This window comes from Pezoporus occidentalis, unplaced genomic scaffold (assembly GCF_034315485.1).
Source record: "Pezoporus occidentalis ecotype Australia unplaced genomic scaffold, CSIRO_AGI_Poc_V1 ctg111, whole genome shotgun sequence".
NCBI classification, from domain to species: Eukaryota; Metazoa; Chordata; class Aves; order Psittaciformes; family Psittacidae; genus Pezoporus; species Pezoporus occidentalis.
In genome coordinates this window covers 8,528-29,536 of record NW_026912898.1, presented here as the reverse complement: position 1 = coordinate 29,536, position 21,009 = coordinate 8,528, and the positions used below count along the sequence as shown (strand labels likewise).

The window sequence follows — 21,009 nt, the reverse complement described above, 5'->3', positions numbered from 1 at the left end:
AGGATGTACAGGTATTTTACATGTGTTAGCTTTGCAAAGTTTTGCATCTCCAGTTTTCTCTGTGAGTCTCAGTTTTGACTGAGCCTGTATACTTTAGGGGCATTCAATGGTAGTAACTGACTGTGACCACCTGTGTGGCTCAAAGCAAGGCTACAGACTGAACAGAAGCTCAGGAAATCTCGGAAGGTTCTGCGTCCTGATGCCCACTGAAATACTGCACAGGACAAGTTCACATCATTCTGAATGTCACCAAGAAGGTATTGTTCACCCTTACTATCATAGAATCATAGGATGGTTAGGGTTGGAAAGGACCTTAAGACCATTTCGTTCCAGCCTGTCACTTGTTCTTCTTTGATGGGTACACCTAAAATACCCATCACTGTAGTACCCAGAGCTCCTTACAGGTATTATCAAAGACAGGAAAGACGGTTTGACTGTGAGCTGTCAGAAGCAAGCTCTCTATGTGCATAGATACGGCACTTACCCAGCACGTACCTCTACCGCAGACAGCTAGAATTATCTGAAGAATATGACAAACAAAGGTGTGACAGCTTTCCCTAACTAGGAAGATGTTTTCCTTCAGACATGATCCCTGTGCTGTGCTCTGACAGTTGCAAGCTTAAAGTTGATCTCCAGGAGAAGCCAGAGCTAAGATGTGAGCCTTTCGACAGTGGCAGCTAAAGCCCCTGGAATAGGCTTCTTGGGAACACGGGTGTCCTCTTCAGCCATAGCTGTCACTCCATCTCTTAGGGAAAGTGGTGGGATAAACCAGCTGCCCGTCACAGCACGTGTGACCTGGTTTCTGGAAGTGCTGTGGAGCTTTACTGACATGGACCCAGGCTTGCAGACAATCAGGAGAAAAAGGAATTTCCTTTCCCCTTAGCACAAGAGAGGCAGCCATACTTTTGCAATTAAAATAATCATGAGCATATGTCTGACTGCTTATTACAGCCACAGTTATATTTCACTCTCGTTTTCTTTGGGAAATGTGATACTGAAATAGTGCCTTGGCCTTTCCCGGTGATAATTTCCCAGTTCTATTGTAGGAGTGATGGAACAACATAATAGAGGGCTCAGCACAGGTTTCCAAGAGGGGTTTTATATCTCTAGAGAGGGAAGGATGCACATTCTTCCTTCTTGAGATTATCTCTGTTTGGTTCAGCCGTTCATTGTTCCAGATGTCACTGGAAATCCCAATAAAAGGCCTATTTTATATATGCACTCCATTTTTCCCACTATTTGCCAGTCTCTCACTGAGCCCCTGGATTTATGCTCTGCCTTCTTCTCTGCCTCTCCTAATGTCTGTTTTCTCCTTCCTAGCACTTTGTTCAAGCTATCATTTACTTACTCCCAGAGCTTTCTGCCCTCTACAATGCTGCTTTGATTCATCTGTCTCTGCTTCAGCCTTCACTCTGGCAGTGATCAGCAGAGGCATTTGGGAACTACAAAATCTGCCCCATCCCTTAAGTTTGATACCGATCACACTTAGCAGACAGGTATTACAGCCCCATTTACCCAGCTGCCTCAAAACACTGGAGTGAAACAGTCAGGCACTACCTCTCAGTAAGCAGCAGGGAATATGGCAGGCAGGAAAATAACCCTTCGTAGTCCTGGTTTCCAACCTTTTTCCAGACACTTTAGATCTGGATCACCTTTTATCATGCTCCTGGGTTTCCAGGGCTCTACAGGCTGTATCTCAGTGAAGAGATACAAAGCCATGAAGAAGTATTCCAGGTTCCAGGTTCCAGCTGCCGTGTGCTGGGATGGAAATGCACATCTATACTTAGGTGACTCTCTGAGGCTCTGAGACAACCCTAAAAGCTCTCTGACACAGCCTGAGACCTCTTGTTCACATTTTGCTGATAGACACCATGGACCTGAGCTGCCCTGGCATCCGAATATGCAGTCCATGATAATGGACTTATCCAATAGATAATGGGGGCTGCTGGGAAGCATCCCACTCTCTTTCTCTATGTCAGTCACTTGATGTCATCCAATGCCCTTTGGATAGATAGAGGCTACCAGTGCAAGTCTGGATGACTGCAGCTGACTCACTGTGTGTTGGCACGCGCTTCAAGGCATGGGGCACCACCGGCACATCCCCTGCTCTAACTTTGACCCTCCTGCTATCAGCCATGGAGGTACCCAGCACACAACCACAGAGCTCAAATGCATGTCTAGACATCGCTTTCTGGCTGTCCTGTAGGGCTCTGTTGTCTCTGCTCTCCTTAAGGTCTAGAAAGCACCATTTTGCTTTGCTGTGGCACTGCAGCTCCCCTGTGCAGCACAAGACAGCCCCCTGATCTGACACTGCCAGGTTTAACGACTCACGCAGTGACACAGACACACACAGAGCCCATCCAAGCTCCTAATAAAATGTGATTGCTTAACATTTAAATGCCAGCACAAGAGCCTCTAACTGACCTGCACTTACGTTGATCCATGTTTCCAAGAAACATAAAGCTCCAGCTCCCTGAGGATGGAGCCTGGCCTCTGACGAATGATTTCTGATGCTGTAGCACATCTTCTTTGGATTAACACCTTTGGATAGTGTCCCTGTGGCTCAGGTGGATAGCAGTACTGCAGCTGCTCCCTCTTTGAGGAATCAGGAATGAAAGAGCTTGTTCAGAGAGTGTAGAGAGAAAAGTTGAGTGCTGCTCGATTTGCCAGGAATGACATATTCCAGGATGGCTGAAAAGTAAGGGTTCTAATAGAGGTAGGAAATAAAGCATCTAAATGGCAAGTTTAGGGCTTTCTACCTTACATTGGTCTTATGGGGCTAACATAGGAAGGGGAGCTGTGATGCCTGGTTCATGGGATGTGATGGTGCTGTCTGAAGATCCAATGCTTCCTGGCCCCCAGCAAATCCACAAGTTTTTAGTATCTTCTTTTGTACCCCTTAACCTTTCTAGATCACCTCATTATTTTCATATGCAGGCTGCTACTCATGTCAGTTGTATGAGCTTTATATTCTATATAGACCAAGATAGAGCACATGCTGTGCATACTACTCATGTCAGCTAAGAGCTGCACTCAAGTGATCCTTCCAGGAGGTTTCATGTTATTCAAGTGAGTGGGCAAACACATTGCATCCAATGTCTACATATGGCCCTTACCTTTCAAAACTGATTCCTTCGTATACTTTTCTTCTGGAAGTTTTACTCCAGAGACTGGCAGTGTGAAGTGGTGGAAAATGTTAGGACCCCCTAGAAGACCACCCAAGCAGAAAACACAGACTACCCATAGGCTATTGTACAAATCCATAGTTTAACCACATATTGGAGGCTGTCTACAGCTCCAGCCTCCCTATGTCAGGAGGGGCTCAGAGAAAGGCAATGAGAATGCACGGAAAAGCTTACATAGAAGGGATGGCTAAGTCATCTAGGACTCTTCAGCCTAGAAATGAGACATCTGATAGGACTGTAGAGTAGCAAGTGCCATGAAGATGGTAGATACATATTGACCGTTACCTTTTCTGAAGCAAGAACCTTGATCACCAAATGAAGCCAGTAGGTAGCTGGTTCAAAGCAAAGCAGGTAGTTTCTCTCCCTGTTGAGCTGGGGAACTCCTTGCCACAAAGTGTGCCATGACTTTGATTACATTCAGAGAGCAGTTAGGGAAGCTGATGGATAAAAAATATTCAGGTGCACAGAAAAGAGTCCCAGTTCAGGATGATCCTGAGTTGGACACAGAGCTGGGAGTGGAGTCAGATCAAGTATTATATATATCCTCTCTATTCTGACATGCTTCTTTAGGCATCCAATTTTGGCCAGCAACTGACTGCATACTGGGCCAGTTAAAACATTGCTCTAACCCAGTGCTGTTGCTTTTATAGTCTATTCATAATCATAGAACCCCAGACTGGTTTGGGTTGGAAAGGCCCTTAAAGCTCTTCCAGTTCCAAACCCCTGCCATGGGCAGGGACACCTCCCACTAGCCCAGGTTGCTCAAAAGCCCCATTCAGCCTGATCTACTCGTGTCATATATGGGCCTATTAAATGCAGACCAGCAGTCACCACTCTCCCACCACCATCTTTCACTGCATCGGGCAACATGTGAGGAAGAACCTGAGAGAGGTAGGAGCACCATTTGCAGGAGAGCATTTTAAAGAGAAGGCAGTAAGGAGCACACCTCCCATTCACAGAAACAAGCTGAAGGGAATGTCTGTATGACACAATGCAAGGCAGCAAGCTGGGAAGGAAGAGGATAAGCATCCATATCACAGAAAAGCACATACTTTTGTTTGGAGCAACTTTAGATACAGCTCCACAGGAGAAACCAAGACCTGGAAGCATATGGATAGCAATCTACAGCTTGACAGAGGAATTCTGCATCTGGGAAAGACAGCCTGAGATAAAACCTTGGGTGTCCCATGTTTTGGTACTTCCAAGGGGCTAAATCAACAGAGTTTGCATCCTATCTGCATTGTATTAATTTCATGCATCTGTCTGTGTCTGGTGGCCTGTCTGAACCAAATATAGGAATTCTCCCCCCACTTTCCATATCTTAGTGGTCCATAGGATGAGAGAAGAATTAATGTTGCCTGTACTAGTGACTCAATGCAGGCAGGGAATGTTGGCATTCCTACTGGCACTGAATTTTCTGTTACCAGGCTGGTGTGTTTTGCACCCAAGGTTAAACTGATCTCTGGATTCAGGAACAGGGGATGTCTTGCACTGGTCAGACTGACTTGAACCACTTGGTTCACTTAGAACCATCTAGAATCACTTATGGGGGAACCCATAAGTTTTCTTTTAGTGTTCTTTTTGGGGGTTAGCGGTTATTTGTGGTGGGTTTTTCTTACTGTATCAGCAGCTTAGCACATTCATGGTGTTGACCTGTCTTCCTGTCCTCTTCCATGGAACATTTTAGTAAGCTTTTGGTCTTACAATAGCTCGTAAGATTTTTGTAAGGGAATAGGGATTAATATTATTGTTGTGAGCAGAGCAGAAGTTCTGTAAAACCTCCCAAACCAGATCTCTAAGGCATGGTGGTCCTTTCCTAGGTGTGTTGCCAGGAGCACATATCCCCTTCTCACATCCAACCTCTTTGTATCACTGTGCAGGCACAGTGATGGCTTACAATGGAGAAGCTTGTTGTACGCTGCAGTACCTAAAGTTTGAGGACTTGTGGATTTATGCTGGCAGGGGAAAGACTAGGTTTCTGTGGGTGTCCTGAGCTTGTCCTTCAGGACAGGGCAGAAATGTTTTGGTTTGCATGCACATTGCTCACAGATTTCATGCTCGGGTCCTTTGTTGTTCTTGTTGTCCAACATGGAAACTAGCAAGCACCCACACTCCTCCATCTCTTCCAAAGGTCATAACCCTACTGTATTTACTTGCAAGGTTCAAAATGGATAGATTAATCTGTGCAGCCAAGTGCTATCAAAGGTAAAGATCTTTCTTTCAAGCTTTTGTCTCACAAACCCCTCACATCCTCAGTGACTACACAGGTCCTGCCTTAGTGCTGGAGGTCAGCCCTGACTTGACACAATTAGAACTGGAAACATCCTGACCTAAATTTGGCTGAAGTGGGCAGACACTGCAGTGTGTGCCCAGGCTATGAGACTGCCCATTCATCACAGCTCTCACCACTTGCTGTCAGCAGTGAAGGCCACCCAACACCCTTCCTGCTCATTTATTGCAGCAGGTCAGTGTAAAATGCTGTGTTCCCACATCCTCTCATTTGTGACTCAAGACTCCTTCTTCTGTGTTGACTAAGATGTCTATAACCAGAAACGGAGACAAAAGAGGTCTAAAACTGCAAGGTCTGAGTCTTCCTCCCCCTTTGCTGAGAGGCACTGCACACTAACTTGCCATTTCTTCTAAACAACCACAAATGCCATTCCCAGAGCTGCATTTGGCACCCGCCCCATACTCCTTTCCAGCCACCAGACTTCCCTCCTTTCCCTTTGATTTTTCCATTATATCCGTTGTATTCTGCCTGCTCTGGCCACTACTTCAATTGAAGGCCGTGACTTTGCTTCCTGAGGTTCAAACAAGCTGCCACGTTTCATCAATAACCGTTTTCTCCTTTCTCCCTCCAGAAAGAAGTGCCTGTCTGGCAGACAAAGGAAAGCACCTCCCACATAAAAGTGGAGCAGAACTAATGTATTTACTGTATTTGCCTATTTTATTATTCCTTGGAGATGCATTGGTTTAACAGGTTTATTTATGGTATGTGAAAAGTTAAATATTCCTTTGTCCTTGGGATTTACATAAACTGGTGCAGTGTGAGATTCTGGGGGGTTTAATGGGGTATTTGTCAAAATACTTTCCCCAGGAGGCTTTTTCTACATTCCTTTGAGACCATAAAGGATCAGTTCACTACAATACTCTGCTTCTATCGGAGTCTCTGTGAGTGGCTTGTAATATCCTGTGGACATATTCCCCCTAGATGTCTGACTTCCCTTTTGGAGCAGTGAGAGAAGAGAAAAGGATCCCTTGCAGAGTCTCCTCCAAGCCAGGACTGAGCAGGCAAGTTGGACCTTCCTGCAAGCCACCTGGACCCTTAGGGCTGGATCAGGGGTGCTGCAGAGCCCACCAAATGGCCACAGGCCCCAAACCCGGAGTTAAGACACACAACACCCAAGCTGTTAGTGTGAAATCCTCCAAACCAAGGTGCCTCTGTCACATCTCTGTTCCTCAGCAGCCTAATGTAAGAAAATGGCAGTGTGTGGTGTTGCTCTGAGTGGCCAACACATGATGCCCCAGGCTGTCAGCATCCATGGCAGCCCTTACCAGCCATTCACTCAGCCATTCACTGGGGACTGGTACGGAAGCGTTAGATACAGACAAATTCCATGAATTGCAATACCTAAAGACACAGTAAAAGGTCACACGGGCAAGAGACATGGTTGGGGTGGCTAGTTCCTTTTCAGGTCTTTTTGTCATATGGGCATGTAGAGAAATCACCATACAGGGTGTTGACAGTGTCAAGGCTGCGCTGAGGTCCTTCCTTCAGCATGGTTTCTTTGTCTTGTATTTGTGGGTTCCTTTCTAGCAAACTGATCAAGGGCCCACTGAAGATGGTCAGTCTTTTCATTGGGCTTTAATGGGCTTTCCATCAAGACCCACAAGGTCAATTCTATGAAGTTTTAACTGATCTTGAGTATCCTCAGTTCTCACTGAAATGCTAGTAGTCAGCATGTCCAGAAGTGCCTTATAGATTGGGGCTCTAGATCCACTATGACATGCAATGAGTAATTTATTGTTTTTTTTCAGGTGACTTTTCCAAGGTCATCTGAATCAGACGTGATAGGATGGACTAAGGGAGGCCATCCCTATGAACACAAATGCCTCCTTATCCTCACGTTGGCAAGAGAAGCAGGATCGATCAGCAGTGTCACACACAGTGATAGACAGCCAAAAAGAACTGGGGTGTAATATTATAGAGTCAGGTTTCTATTTACTGTAGGGCCGTTACAGTTCCTAAAATATTCATACATTTTTAAATAGGTTATCTGCTAAGCTAAAAGAAAAAAAGAAAAGAAAGAAAAAAAGAGTGCAGTTGTGCAAAACTAAACACCCGCTTTTGCTGAATGGCAGCTTTTCACTTCAGAGTACATCGCTCACTTTAAAAGCTGAAGTGTACCCATTCATTATTTATAACCACTTATAAATTTTAAGTAATCTGCTAAGAGTTATTACCTAACACTTGCTTTCCAGTGTCCAAAACGCACTTGCTGCATGTGTGCAGTCACTAAGGTTTTCAGTGAGGCAAAGGAGTGAATCTGCCCTCTTGGTGGGTTGAGGTCTTCCAAGCATCCATGCTCCTGCTGGCCATCCCTCTAATGGAGGTACAGTGATTCTTACAACACTCACACCCCTCCCATCTGGAGGGGATGCAATGTGAAAGCAAGAGAGCTCTAAGCTATCCCCTAGATGCCCAATGTGGTCAGCAGAGATGAACAAAGCATCTTTTGAAAGTAGTTCACTCCATTCTAGGAGGAATGGGGGGAATCAGTCGGGCAGGGGGCTGCTCTCATACCTCTTTATGTCATTTGTGAGTTTATTTACAGCTCATTTATTTTGCCCTCAACATTTTTAGGAAAGATTTGTTCATTTACAGTCCAGTCTAAATGATAACCTTAGCAAAGACAAATGCAAAAGGACTATGGTAGAGAGGGCCTGCAAATATCTGCATGGTAGGGATGGGTTACTAGCATGGCTTTTATCTATCCACAGATACTGAAGCTCTCGGGCCTCCCTACCCTGGTTAAAGTGCAAGTTGCACTGATCAAGACAAAGGGCTGCAGCCCTGGACTTGAGCTTTTGCACTTTCTTCAGTGTTCTTTTTAAATGCTTTCTGTCAGCATTTATCTAATCCCATGGGCTGCCACTCGGTCTCTGAGGGAGTGCAAACTGGAAGTCATTCAGACTCACATGGAACAGCTCCTCATAGACATTCCCAGATATGTCTTCTTTGGTCAAGGGGGAAGACTGAAGCCATGTCTTGTGCTAGGTGCAGTAAATAGATACCTTAGGGGACTAATAATAGACACGGTGGGAAAAAGAAGCTAAGATCATGCATATCCTCTAACATCTTCCCAGGTGCATTACTGCGCATTGCCTGAAAGACTTGACTGCAAGAGGGCAGAGTGGTGACTGTATGAACAACCATACTGGAACAGACAAAAGGTTCAGTTGTGAGGCGTTTAGCATGCAAAAAGGCAAAAGCAGTGCCTAGGAGTTAGCTCCTTCCATCCATTATCCTCTTTGGTCACTCATTTAATTCTCAGAAACATAAACATCTTTATCTCCAAAACTAAGTTAAGGAAAAGAAGATAATCTCCCTCTCTCACGTGCTCACTCTCTGCCATTTCTTTTTGCCTCGGTCAAGTATGTGAAAGCAAGCTCTAACTGCTAGGGAGGGAAGCAGCTGCACTGATGTCAGCTTCTCCAAGGACATTTCCCAACAAGCCTGGAAAAGGATTACACTGTGGCTGGTAACAGTAGGGGATGTTGATTTTCAAATCCCTTTTACTCAGCATTTGTGTCGGCATTTTCATGCGTGTTACCTCTGGGCTGAGCCAAACATAAATCTGTCCTTACTGGTCTTCTCATTAGCATGCATGAAACAAACATTACCAGAGAGGGCATCAGCAGTGAATGATAGAAATCCATTTATATAGCTTTGGGAGCCAACAGGAGGCAGGGACCAGTGGCGTCTGGCATACAGACCCAGTAAGGCTGCTGCTGAAAGCCTGTGCATGGTGCAGTGTGAGGCTGCTGCCTATGAGGTGGGGTGTGTGAAAGCCAGTGTGTCAGAAGCAGCTATATAGGTCCATTATCCAGTGGTGAAACAAACTTTCCTTCATGCCAGGTTCCACATCTTCTTCTCCATCCGAAGCCAGAGAAGAAGTGATGTGTTTTGCTCATTTCCCAGTCACTGCCTCAAACCAGCCCTACAGGAAGAAGGTCCCAGTTTTTTTCTTTTACCACTTTGATGGTGGATAACTTCTGTATTTAAAATACATGGATGTCCTAGCTCCTTAAAAGCAGGAGCCATCACCAGCAAAGCAGGGAACATGGAAGAGTATGTTTCTCTGCTGTGCAAAATCCACTACCTTGGGCAAACATTGCTTCATAATATAGATATTTCTTTACTGTGAAAGTTTAGGCACATGTGAATGCAAGCTCTGTGTTTGGAGTCCTGCAAGCATCAGACATTTCATACATGACTCTAACTGTGGTGGCTGGGCTTTCTCTTTTCATGCAGCAAAGCTACTGCAAACAAGGCATAGTACCAGACTCTGCAGCAGATTCTATATCAATAGTGACACTGGAAGGCTGAGAAAATGGTGTCTATCAACAACATCCCTTGTGTTAAATTAATGACATGTACCAGCAGCAATTCAGGAAGATTGTTGTCTTGGTCCCATCTGGGTCCCATTGGGGAAGCAGAAAATGATGGTGCTTTTTGGGTTGGTTCTCAATACACCACAGCATCAAACCCTGCTTGCTTTCTAATTCTTCTCCAACCCTTTGGGAAACGCTCTGGTGAAGAAGCAAAGTATATTGTGAAGAGCATTGCCATGACACAGGAAGGGGTAGTGTTCTCCTTCACAGCTGACCTGAGCATATGGAAGTAGAAAGACTGTATCTCTATTCTTCACTGAGTTCAGAGTTGCGTTTCGGTGGAGAAAGATTGAGATCCAGTATCTCCATCCACAGGTCTCTTTCAGCTTGTCTGGACAGCCAATGCAAAGCCTTCTATCTGAATTCCAATGACTTTCTAACTCCAGGAGTCCTGAAAAGAGATGATACCACAGGATGCTAGGGCATCCCAACAGATCCATTCACTGCTGTGAATGACACTGAAGCTGACATTAAGCTGAGGACAGGACAATCTATCAAAGAGCTGGCACCTTCTTTGCTCGACCTCTGCCTGTGATGAACACTGAGTCCCTTAGAGCTGTGACGGCCGTCATTTAAGTTTCTTGTTTGAGGCTTTCTCCAGAGTAGTGCCACCCCCAAGTGCCCGATTATAGGTAAGTGCCTCATGATGCATTTTTGCAATTCAGAATGCATTTTTGAAAGCAGCTGGTTCTAACGCTAGACATGCCTGTCCCTTGGTGTTACTGGCTGCAGAAACTGGCCCGTCTTGGCACGCTGAGCCAGCAGATTTGTATGTAACAGGTTTCTGTTAGCTTATTTAATTGAGCTTCTCTGGTGGGGATGCAGCACAATCTTCCCACAACTTCATGTTTTCAGCTGAATCAGCATAGTTTAGCTCCCATGATCTTGCTTTTTCTAAATCATGTGCAATGTTCTTGCTCTCCTCAGTTTTGGGATTTTCTTCCTGAAAGGCATTAAAAGGGCCTCACGGTGCCCTCCTATGATATGGGATTTCTTACCCTAGGAAATTGCCCAACATCCCAAGCAAAGCTGCTTTATGGCAGAGCTGGGTGGGTCTGGATTTCGGCAGTTAAATGTAAGTGCAGGCGGGTTGATAGTAGGAAACTTCAAACTCTTTTCGTTTCCTTTCTTAGAAATGAGTGACTCAGATGTACATCACATACCACAATTCTTACAATGCTTTTCTGGCTTCCTAACACTGAAGCACCATCATACCCTTGAAACTGTCACTTTCCCGTAACTTAATTGGTCAACAAGATCAGCTTGTATTTCTCTCACTTATGAATTATTCTTCTCCCTGCACAATAAATACATTTACTGTTTAGGACACATTTACACTGAGACTTCAAGACCAATTTGTGCTGAAGAACTGAGCTAGATGCTGAAAGCATTCAGAGTCTCCATGAGAAGGTGCATTCAGACCCTGCGCTAGACCCCTTTAGAAAAGGCAACACAGCTGTAGCACCATAATTGGTTTTAGTTGCTGGGAAAGCAGATTGCTGTCAAAAGGGGCACCCTCAGCCAGTTTGTTTTCCCACTCCATCCCTTATTCTGTCACAAGAGTTCACAGGGCGCAAGGAAGTGGAGGGAGAGCTCCCAGCCTCTGCTTTGGTCAGCTTCACCAATTAGGAAACCACAGGATGATGGTAAACCACCCAAAGGAACTAATAGGAAATGCTGTGATTAAAGGCCCTTTACTGGGCTTTAGCATCAAAGCGGAAGGAGGAAAAGGTGGTTTTATTAAATGCTTAAAAGTACATCTCAGAGTAGCCTCCGCTCCCTTCCCTGCCTGGGAGGGGAATCTGGCTGCTTCACACCACAGCGAATATCCTCAGTATTGGGTGAATTTGCCTGTCATGATGACACCACAGCATTCAGCTGCAGTGCGCTAGCTCTGTGTGATTTAGACACACCTGATGGGTCAGGACCCACCAAGGAGGCAGCTCTTCTCCCTAATCATCTGCAATCCCAATCAAGGGCCAAGGTCTTATGAAGGCATTAAGCTCAATGTGTTTGAGGCTCTACAGTAAGCAGCAGAGATTTAGTGTTTTACCGGTAGCCTGCCTAACAAAGGTGAGTGCAATGTTAGCCAGAAACATCTGTGGGATTCGGGTAGCGAGTTTAGGCGTGGGAAGTCCGCTTTGTGAACATTGCTTGCTTTGCTGAGACTGTTATTGGGGTTTCTTTAACTCTACTTTGTGACTTTAAAGCTAGAAATATTTGGCTACTAACTGTGGTATCAAGCAAATGAAGATTCAAATCATACCTGTAGGAACTAAATTCTTCACCTTTTCCCACTTATAATACTGGTGCTGGCACGTACATATGCGTAGGCTTTTTCATCTGGGGAAAGAATAATCCATTTTTGATGAAACAAGAAACATATCTAGTTTGGTTGGCATTGGATTTCTGGGTTTCCTTTCCTAGCTGACACTATTTTCTGTTTCCTATGTCCCAGTGAAATATCAATCTGCGCGCAATGGAACGTATGAGCCTTCAGTGAAAAATTAATAACCTTCTGTTAATCAAAACAGAAACAAAAATACTTCTTCTAATATTAATGTTTGTAATCTACCTTTAAAAATACATCCGTGCCCTCCCACATACACCTCCTCCTGGTTCTAAATTAATTGCTGGTGCTAACAGTGCCATCTCTTGCACGAAACCTAAAATGGAGTTTCTGACCATTTATAGTCATTGTGATTCCTGTAGCACTCCGATAAAGCACTGGCACTACAAAATCCAATGTCTAGATACACTTTCCCTTCTGTTTAAACTGGATATGAAGTTACTTGTTAGCTTCTGGCTGAAATTTCAGTCTTATTACTGTACAGTAAGTGTGTTCTGCTTTGGAAATATCTGTGGTGTAAGGTGAGCAACATGGCTTCCTATAGAACTCATGAAGGATTTTGATGGGGAGGAAGAAGGCACTGCATAAACAACTATTCACTACAAATATCTTCTGAAGAATTGTAGGGCCATTGCTGCTTGCAACCAATAAGCCTCTGTGAAAGCAGAGACCTGTTTTAATGCAAACTTGTGTAATTACAATGAAAGGTGAGTCCAAGGGAAAACAGCATGCAAAGAAACATTGGGCTGATGTTTTTGTACTTATTGGGAGAATAGCTTTCTCTTTTAAGCGTTAAGTGTGCTTATGCAATATGCCACTGATGTCCTTTTGTCTGCAAGTATTAGCTAATAACACAAGATGTCAATATTGGAACTGGCAGTAGAAACCAATGCCTAAGCCTGTGCTTTAGTCACCAGACCATGTGGCTCGCTGCTGTGCAGAACAAGATCCCATAAAGGCGTGGGTGCTGCAGTGCTTACTGTAATGGCCTTTAGAGTAGAGCCCAGGCCTCTGGTGTACGTGTAGCCCCCTGTGCAGTGTCTGAGGGCACATAAATGGTGCAGGAAGAGACCTACAAAAACCTGCTCACAGAATTGGGAAGTGCTGGGTTGAGCAAGTCCTCACCCCTTGTCCACGTAGTGATTGCACATAGTAAGGATCATCTGCTTGTCTAGAACTTGCAGGTGATGCTCAAAATAGTCAAATCCAAGATTTGAGATTTGACTGGGGATAACAGCAGGGATACCATGTTGTGGAGACCCCTCCTCGGGCAGCTTACTGATGCCTCTATGCTGACCATGCAGCTTCTGCATGTGTGCTGGCTTAAGGGCTGGGCTGGTTGGTCTCAGGTCAGGGAACAAAAAGACATCAGGGAAGGGAGAGACTTTAAAAGAAATGCAAATAATTCCCTCCTGGCCCCATAGAAGACAGTCCCTCAGTTATTACTGAGGGATAAGATGTGACAGAGGGCAGCACCCACATCACACACATGGGTGTTGCTGTCAGATCCTCTGCCGATCATAGGTATGTGTTGCTGTGTCTGTGAAGGAATAAGCAAGCAATCACTCTCCTTTATTACATCCAAAGGGAAGTCTCTCTAGAAGAATAGTCGCAGTATGTGTGCATGACTTGGGGGAATCCAGGCTCCAAGGGTATGTACCTATTGCTTCAGCTCCAGTCACAGTGAGGCAGGAGCTCAGCATGGAGGTGCTCCTATCAGGCACACAGAGAAGCAAAGATAAGCTTGGAAATCCATGATGCACAGATTCAAGTGTCACCTGTATAGGGATGTGGTTGTGTGGTGCTCTCGCTCCTCATCCCCTCTGTGGAAAAGGCAGTAGGATGGACTTGGTTTTGGAGGGGTTTATTTTGCCCATAGCTTTGCACAAGCAGCACTGTACAAACAGTACAACATCCCAAATAGGAAACTGGGCAAAAGGGACCTATGGACTCCTGGAGGGATGTGAAGATATCTGCAGTCTTGGTGACTGGAGATGAGGTGAGTATATGGTGGAATAGGAGATTAGGGGCATTGAAATGCAATTTTAGCCCTATGCACATCTGTCTAATTGCCACTACACATGCTCCAGCTGATTACTGGATCTGCCCAGTCCAGAGTCTCTGTGCTTCAGTGCTTCTGGCAAGTGTTTTACTGTTGTTCTGTGCTCTGCCAAAAGCTGATTGGATATTAATGTGCCTTCCTGTGGCTTGAACGAACGAGGTCCCTTTAGCACTTTTAAGGAACACAGGAAAACCACTGATCCCGTTTGCTTTGAGCACACCATCTTTGCTTCCTACTGAAGTACATCTGAGAGCTGCAAATCCATTTCTCTCAATGCTTCACCAGAGACAAGCATATCTGATGACCTCTGTTTCTGACCATTGCCACAATCAGCACAGAAGTTAATTATTTGCTGTAGCGTGGCTCTTCCCTCTTTCCGATAGAATCAGCTGGGATCAGGGCTTTAGGTAAATATAAACAGCTAAGTGTGGGATTTTCCCCTCTGCCCCCCCCCCCCCCCCCCCCCCCCCCCGGAACAGAGAGCACATCCTCTGTAGCCGCAACAGGCATGGGCTGCAGAAATGGCTCTATTCTGCTCATACTTGGCTTCTCATGAGGCCAGGTTCTGAACACTCCTGGCTGCTTTTTAGTCTGCAGTCACTTCTTCAATAGGTCTGGTCAATAGATTAAACCAAGCTTTTGCTAAGCTCTCACTTCATGGTTTACAGCTCAGTGCTGGGTTTCTTATACAGTGACTGCAGTCACCCCAGAGAGACTTTCTTCATGTCTGAAACCAGCATCGAATGTCACGGTAACAGTGAAGCTGAGAGCCAAGCCTGTTGCATTAAAGTGGAAATATAGAGTGTGCTTACATCCTAGTACTTATTGCTGGGGGTGTGAGCGTTGGTTGTGGTGGTGATGTGACAGTATGAGCTAGCAGACAGACTACAAACCCATGCCATGTCTTTGGCTATGCAGGACATTTCTATCCATAATAATATATTTTCACTGCTCTTTGAATCCCTCCAGCTGTCTAGATTATACTGCCATGGGCATGGTGGTATAAAATCTGCTTAGCTTAAATCTATGAACTATACACTGTCCCTAACAAAAGTGAGGGACAGTGTCCCAAATACAGTCTGATAAATACCAATTTTGTTGGCTCTCCCCTGTGTATTTTCAGGGCCTAAGTCCTTCCCCGTGGTTCATGGAAGGACTGGACTGAGTCAGAGGTGACTTGGTGACCTGCAAAATGGCTCAGCTTGACTTTACTTTGAAATCGTTCTAATCAAAATGGTAAAAGCACTTGAGGACTTAAATAGAGCAGTCCTCAGAAATTGAAGGACATGAACCTCTAACAATCTTCCATTTTCTTCTGTTTGCTACAATAATTAATCCTATGTGGCTTAAAAGGATCTTGAAGCATTACATAAAGGAGGTATTCCCATTTTTAAATAAGGCTGGCAGAAGCGCAGGGCTCAAATGGTGTGCGTTAGGTCAGTAGCAGGGCCGGTAGCAAGACCTCCTTTTGCACAGTGATGTAATGCAAGCACATCTAGATCCAGCCCACCCTCCTCTACTGCTGTAGTTAAACTCATCTTCAGTGAGAAGCTTGCATTCTTAAAGGCTTGCAACAGTATAAATACGTGCTCTGTGAGGGCTGTAAATCAAGAGCCATTTGCTTGAAATTATTTCAAGCAAAAGCTGCTGCTTTTTCCCCCAGCATAATCTAAAAGAGCTTTATTGATGTCCTGTCTACCATCTGTTTTGCATATGAACCTTGTGACTCCTAGTCTTTCAAGCTCGTTAATTAGGCCAATAAGAAGCATACCACAGGAGCTCTGAAATGAAATGCTGGTGGCACATCTCTGCCAGCACAGGCTTGCTCTCTTTTTTTTTCCCCAAGCTTACAAGTGAGTGCTGGTTCCCTGGATGGGAAATCCTTCTGTGATCATTCCTCTTTACTTTGCGGAGTGGTGCAGCAGTAGCTATTGGCCTTTCCTCTTGCCTTCTCACCTGTTGCAGGAGGAACCTGGCCAGGGAAAAAGGCTTTGTGTATTTTCTCCCTTGCTGCAGCACAGCCTGGATGTTTCCAGCTGCATCATGTTTCCATTGAGCTCACTGGGAGCTCAGTGCCTGAAGGCTGCCAGATGTACAGACGGTATGAGCACCAGTGTGGGCTTCCACGGGCATCCACCACGATGGATTATGCAGATAACTGCTTAGAGATGTAGTTCTAGGAAAGAGGGCCCCCATTTGGCATGCGAGCCACTGCTAAATGCTGGAGTCTTCTATTTCCAGGCTGCTTTTCCTAAAGTCCAGTTGTGTCATTACTTATATATGAATATAAAATGGCAACAAAAATGGAGAGCACCTACCCACTTGTTCTTCCCTTCTGCCTCCCCTCCACACCACCGCCTTGTAGTGTAAAGCTATATACTCTGGAACAGATGCAGTTGCCTTTCCTGCTGTGCTGCTGCTTGGGGAGGGATGCTGGTTACCAGGAGACTGCCACACCTTCTTGCTGGGATAACGGCAGGCATGGGCAGCTGGGAATGGCACACCAAGAAGTGGCTTGGGCTTTATTTATAGGTGCGTGATAAACTGTCCCCACCAATTTATCCCCTCCAAGCTGTAAATCAGTTGGTATCGTTATAAACAGATGCACAAAGTCTTAAAGTGAACGTTTGTTCTAAAATGCCATCTGATAAAGCATGCTTTTTCCTTAGAAAGAGATGTGTGGCCAGGCAGCTCCTTCCTCCTCTGCCTTCCCAGCTGAGGGAGGATGCTGCCCTCTTTTGGCTATGGGGACAAGCTATGCTTGCCACCAGAAACTACCCCACAGGGGCCACTGTTTCTGGCCACCAAAAGGACACCATAGCATGCCGCTACAGGAGATACAGATTTGCAGGAAGCCTGAGGTGTAGCACCAGGATGTAGATTCCAAGCTCCTGAGTGTTGTGATCTAGACAGGTTATCTGGTACGTTGAGAAGGGCTGTTGGTAAGGTATAGTATGGTGTCCAACAAGCTTTGGTGTGTTTGCATCCAAAGTGGTCAGTGTTGATACACTTAAGCAGTAAACACTATAATCGGGGGGGGGGAGTCTCCTTACCCTCCACTTAAGCATAGATGCCTGAGCTGAAATCTGAGCCCAGAGCCAGGGTGAAGGCTACACCAGCTCAGTTTTCTTCCTATAGGTAAACACTAGGGTTGGGATTAGACTCAAGTCTACTTGTGTTGTCTTTATAGACTGATTGTGCAGTGTGAGGGCTGGGTTTATTTCCTACGTCTTCCTCCAGTTTCTGCAAGAATGGGCTGAGTGCAGGCATCACACTGAACAGGAGACGTTGCTCTGCCATGCATGTAAATTCAATGTTGGGGCTTCTCAGGGATTTATTACCAGAGAAACAGTTCTATCTTCCACTTTTCAGCAGAGTCCATAGTGACAAGACTTCTCTCATTCAACCATTTGGGATCTGTTTAACACTGCCATCAGATGTGCCTCCTAAATGAGTGCCTTCTACAACTTTCCTGCCTTACGAGGAGTAGAAGTCAATCAAGACTGTTTGAGCACCACTTTGCTCTTTCCCTCTGAGCTGCACTTAACCCTCATCATCCCTTCCACATCACATCATGGAGTGTGCTGTTTGCTTTAGAGTTGCTTTGTCTCCTAGAAGCACAGTTGCTAAATGAGTTGAAGCCTTATTTTGGGGTCAAAAGGGGCAGACCCAGACAGTTGAGAAAGCTAAAGTACCTCACTAGATGTGAGCAATGTTAATGAACCAGTGTTAAGGAACCAGACAGAGGAATCTCAAATATGAGACAAGGCTACCAAAATTATTTCACCCTCTCTCCCAACTTGTGGTTAGATGCAGCCTTGGTAAGGTATGCTGATTCTGAGCATCCCCAGCATCTCACTGAGCCAAAATATCCTTGGCTTCATCCTTGAAAGCCATATGTGTAACCTGACAGCTCCAAGTTCATATTAGTACATCAAGAAAGCACCTTCTCTCCACAGAATCCCAAAGAGAAATAGAGACCACAGATCAACCCTTGTACAGGGGAAACTGCTGTAAAACTTATTGTTAAGCTCAGTCTGAATAAGATTAAGCAACATATAAACCACAGCCCCTGTGCTGCAAAAACACAACTAGCCTTTGGATTGGGTGCTACCTTTGAGGGCTCAACAGCAAGAAGCAATAGAGAACAACTGCACATAAAGAAGGCTTTCCTACAAGAAACAGCAGACGGGACACAGGAGGCAGGATGAAGTTTCCGCCTCAGAAAGACACAAAGGTTGGAAACCACAAATTTGGAAGAATACCCTGGGAATGACAATGCCAACAGTAGTTAAGGGCCTGGCTTTCTGAATGCGGCGATCATGGTGGAGCAGTGGCTGTGCCCTGCTCAAAAGGAACACTGCCATCTAGTGCACTTGGAGCAGAGCATTCTCATCCTATGAATACGTGATTTGGATCTGTGTGTGCAAAGGCTGGAGGCACTGCCACATAGGAAAAGGCATTGTATTTTTATGTTGTGTAAAGAAACAGTGTTTAAACTTGGAATTGGCTTCTATCTTGAAGAAGAGGAAGGGGAATGAACAACTCCCTTCCAATACTGCCATTATGCATGAGGAATCCTTTTGGCTGGAATCTGGAATATCTACAAAATAGGTTTCCATAAGCTCTCTGCGTGCAAGCTTGTCCTACACATTGCCTAAGCAATTCCTTAGGAGCAGTGGATGACCCATTAGGATGGGGGCACACTCATTTATCTTGTGTGTTCACTCACACCTGCAGTATTCCATGCCTGCAGACTCAATCTGTGCCCGCAAGACTGATGGTTGTAAGGGAAACTCTTGCCTGTGAAACCGAGATAGATCACACGCTTTTTGAGAGAGAGATGACCTATTCAAGCCTATAACAGAGCAGAAAGTATATGCAATCCTCTCTTGTGTTGAGGGCTAACTTCCTTTTCTCCTAGCACATGAGCATCCCACATGTTGAGGTGCAGGGTGGGAAATGCCTGCATGTGGCAGCAGACAGAACTCTGTGCTAGGTAGCTGCAGGGGGTCAGTGAGGAACGAGGCTTTTATGGCTGGCAGAGTAAACTCCCCTCAAGAAGGGCTCACTCAAGTTCACTTTCAGACCTATTGGGAATCCTCCTCATTTTCTCAGCGCAAGACAAAAGTAATCTGTGCAGATACGAGGATTGTTAATTCTATTGACACTAGGGTTTTCTGTGATGTACCCTGCTCCTCTGACCTGTTAGTGAGCACCTCCTCCTTGCACTAGGATAGTGAAGGATAACCTAACAGTTTTTGGCTCTGCAGCCTCTTCCACGTGGGAAGAAGGGATATCTCCCCTTGATCCTGCCTGTGAAGTAAATATCTGCTAAGGTGGATGATGATCCTTATGGGGTTGTAGGAGAATTCAGAGGGTTTGTTAGCCTCAAAATGGTCAATTAGTTCTAATCATTGGCAGCAACTCAAACTACAGCTGGAGCAGCAAAGCTGATGCCTCTGGTAAAAGACAGCCAGCTGTTGCCACACAGCCATGGAAAAGTGGGGGTGACCAGTTTTGTAGGCTGACAGGAAGACAAAAGGTCAAAATAGATGCCTCAAGGTTGTCTTTATTTATAAGCTTATTATGTATTTATAACAGGAAGAGGGGGACACCTAACAAGTTGTCAAGTATTAGATTGCTCACTTTACTCTCAAGGAATCATTGCTGCAGAGCTGGTTTTCTCCCATGCTGAACTCTCACAAGCTGGCCTTTAGATTGTCTTTTTGACTTGGTCTTCCAGTACAACTAAAGCTGTCTGACATCAGTGTAAGCTTCAAGACTTATGTCAATAAATGCACCCAATTCATCCTGCGCGGGTTGAATCAACAATACGTGAGCATGTTGTGCAGAGTGCTTGTGTCCCGACAGGGCTGATAGCTCTGCTCCTACAGTCACAGCAGAATTAACGTGCTTACTTAGCAGCAAGCAGCTGATGAATTAATCTGATCCCTCCACTAGGTGGGATGCAAGCACCGTAATTTCTAAGCACTTACGGTTCAAATGGGAAGCTCCAGCACAGCCTGCTCAATATAGCTGGTTTCCCATGCCAGATACTACTAGCCAGGGGCTATGAAAGGCAAAAGTGCTTAGTTCCAGTTCCTCTTCATCAGAAAGGGCACAAAAAATTAAATGCTTCGGTGCCCCAGAGACATGATACATAGATGATTGGGGTTGACATCATCCAGCACTTGGGAAACATGGTGCCCTGCAACCTTCTATGTCATATCCTAACGGGGACAGAAACAAGGGAGCAGGCAGAGGCTGAGAGTTGCCATTTCAGGATTGTCACTAGAGGCAGCAAGTGCTGTTAGCTGTCCAGAGAAAGGAGAGACAAGCTTATTTTTGGAAGCAGTAAGAAAGTTAATATTTTTATAGATCTCTAACGTTAATACTCAGTACAATCTTACTCCATTATTGCTAGTACAGTAATGCACGCTCTGCCCTTAACTGCACTTCTCATTCATTACCCCAGAGCAATGACAGCAGACAGTACATGAGCAATACCTCTACTCCTCCTGCTTTATGCTTTTAATTTTGTGTGTAGAAGTTAGGAATGTTTTATTGCTACTTTCACTCTGAAGAAAAAGAGACACAAAGAATAATTAAGTTGCCCAAGAACTCTCAGCAAGTTTATAGCACAACCAACCAGTACCTTCATGTCCTGATTCCCAACCTCTTAATAATGTTCAATCACTCAATTTATCACCATGAACTTCACAGGAAGCCAGACA

General features: G+C 45.1%; 1 long non-coding RNA gene across 1 annotated transcript in view; it reads right to left on the bottom strand.

The window, feature by feature from the left end:
• The window catches only part of LOC134170864 (uncharacterized), a 38,355-nt gene extending 17,346 nt beyond the window's left edge, over positions 1-21,009 (bottom strand). Inside the window, exon 1 of the long non-coding RNA XR_009967398.1 lies at positions 20,931-21,009. This is a non-coding gene — a long non-coding RNA (uncharacterized LOC134170864). The remainder of the gene's footprint in view (positions 1-20,930) is intronic.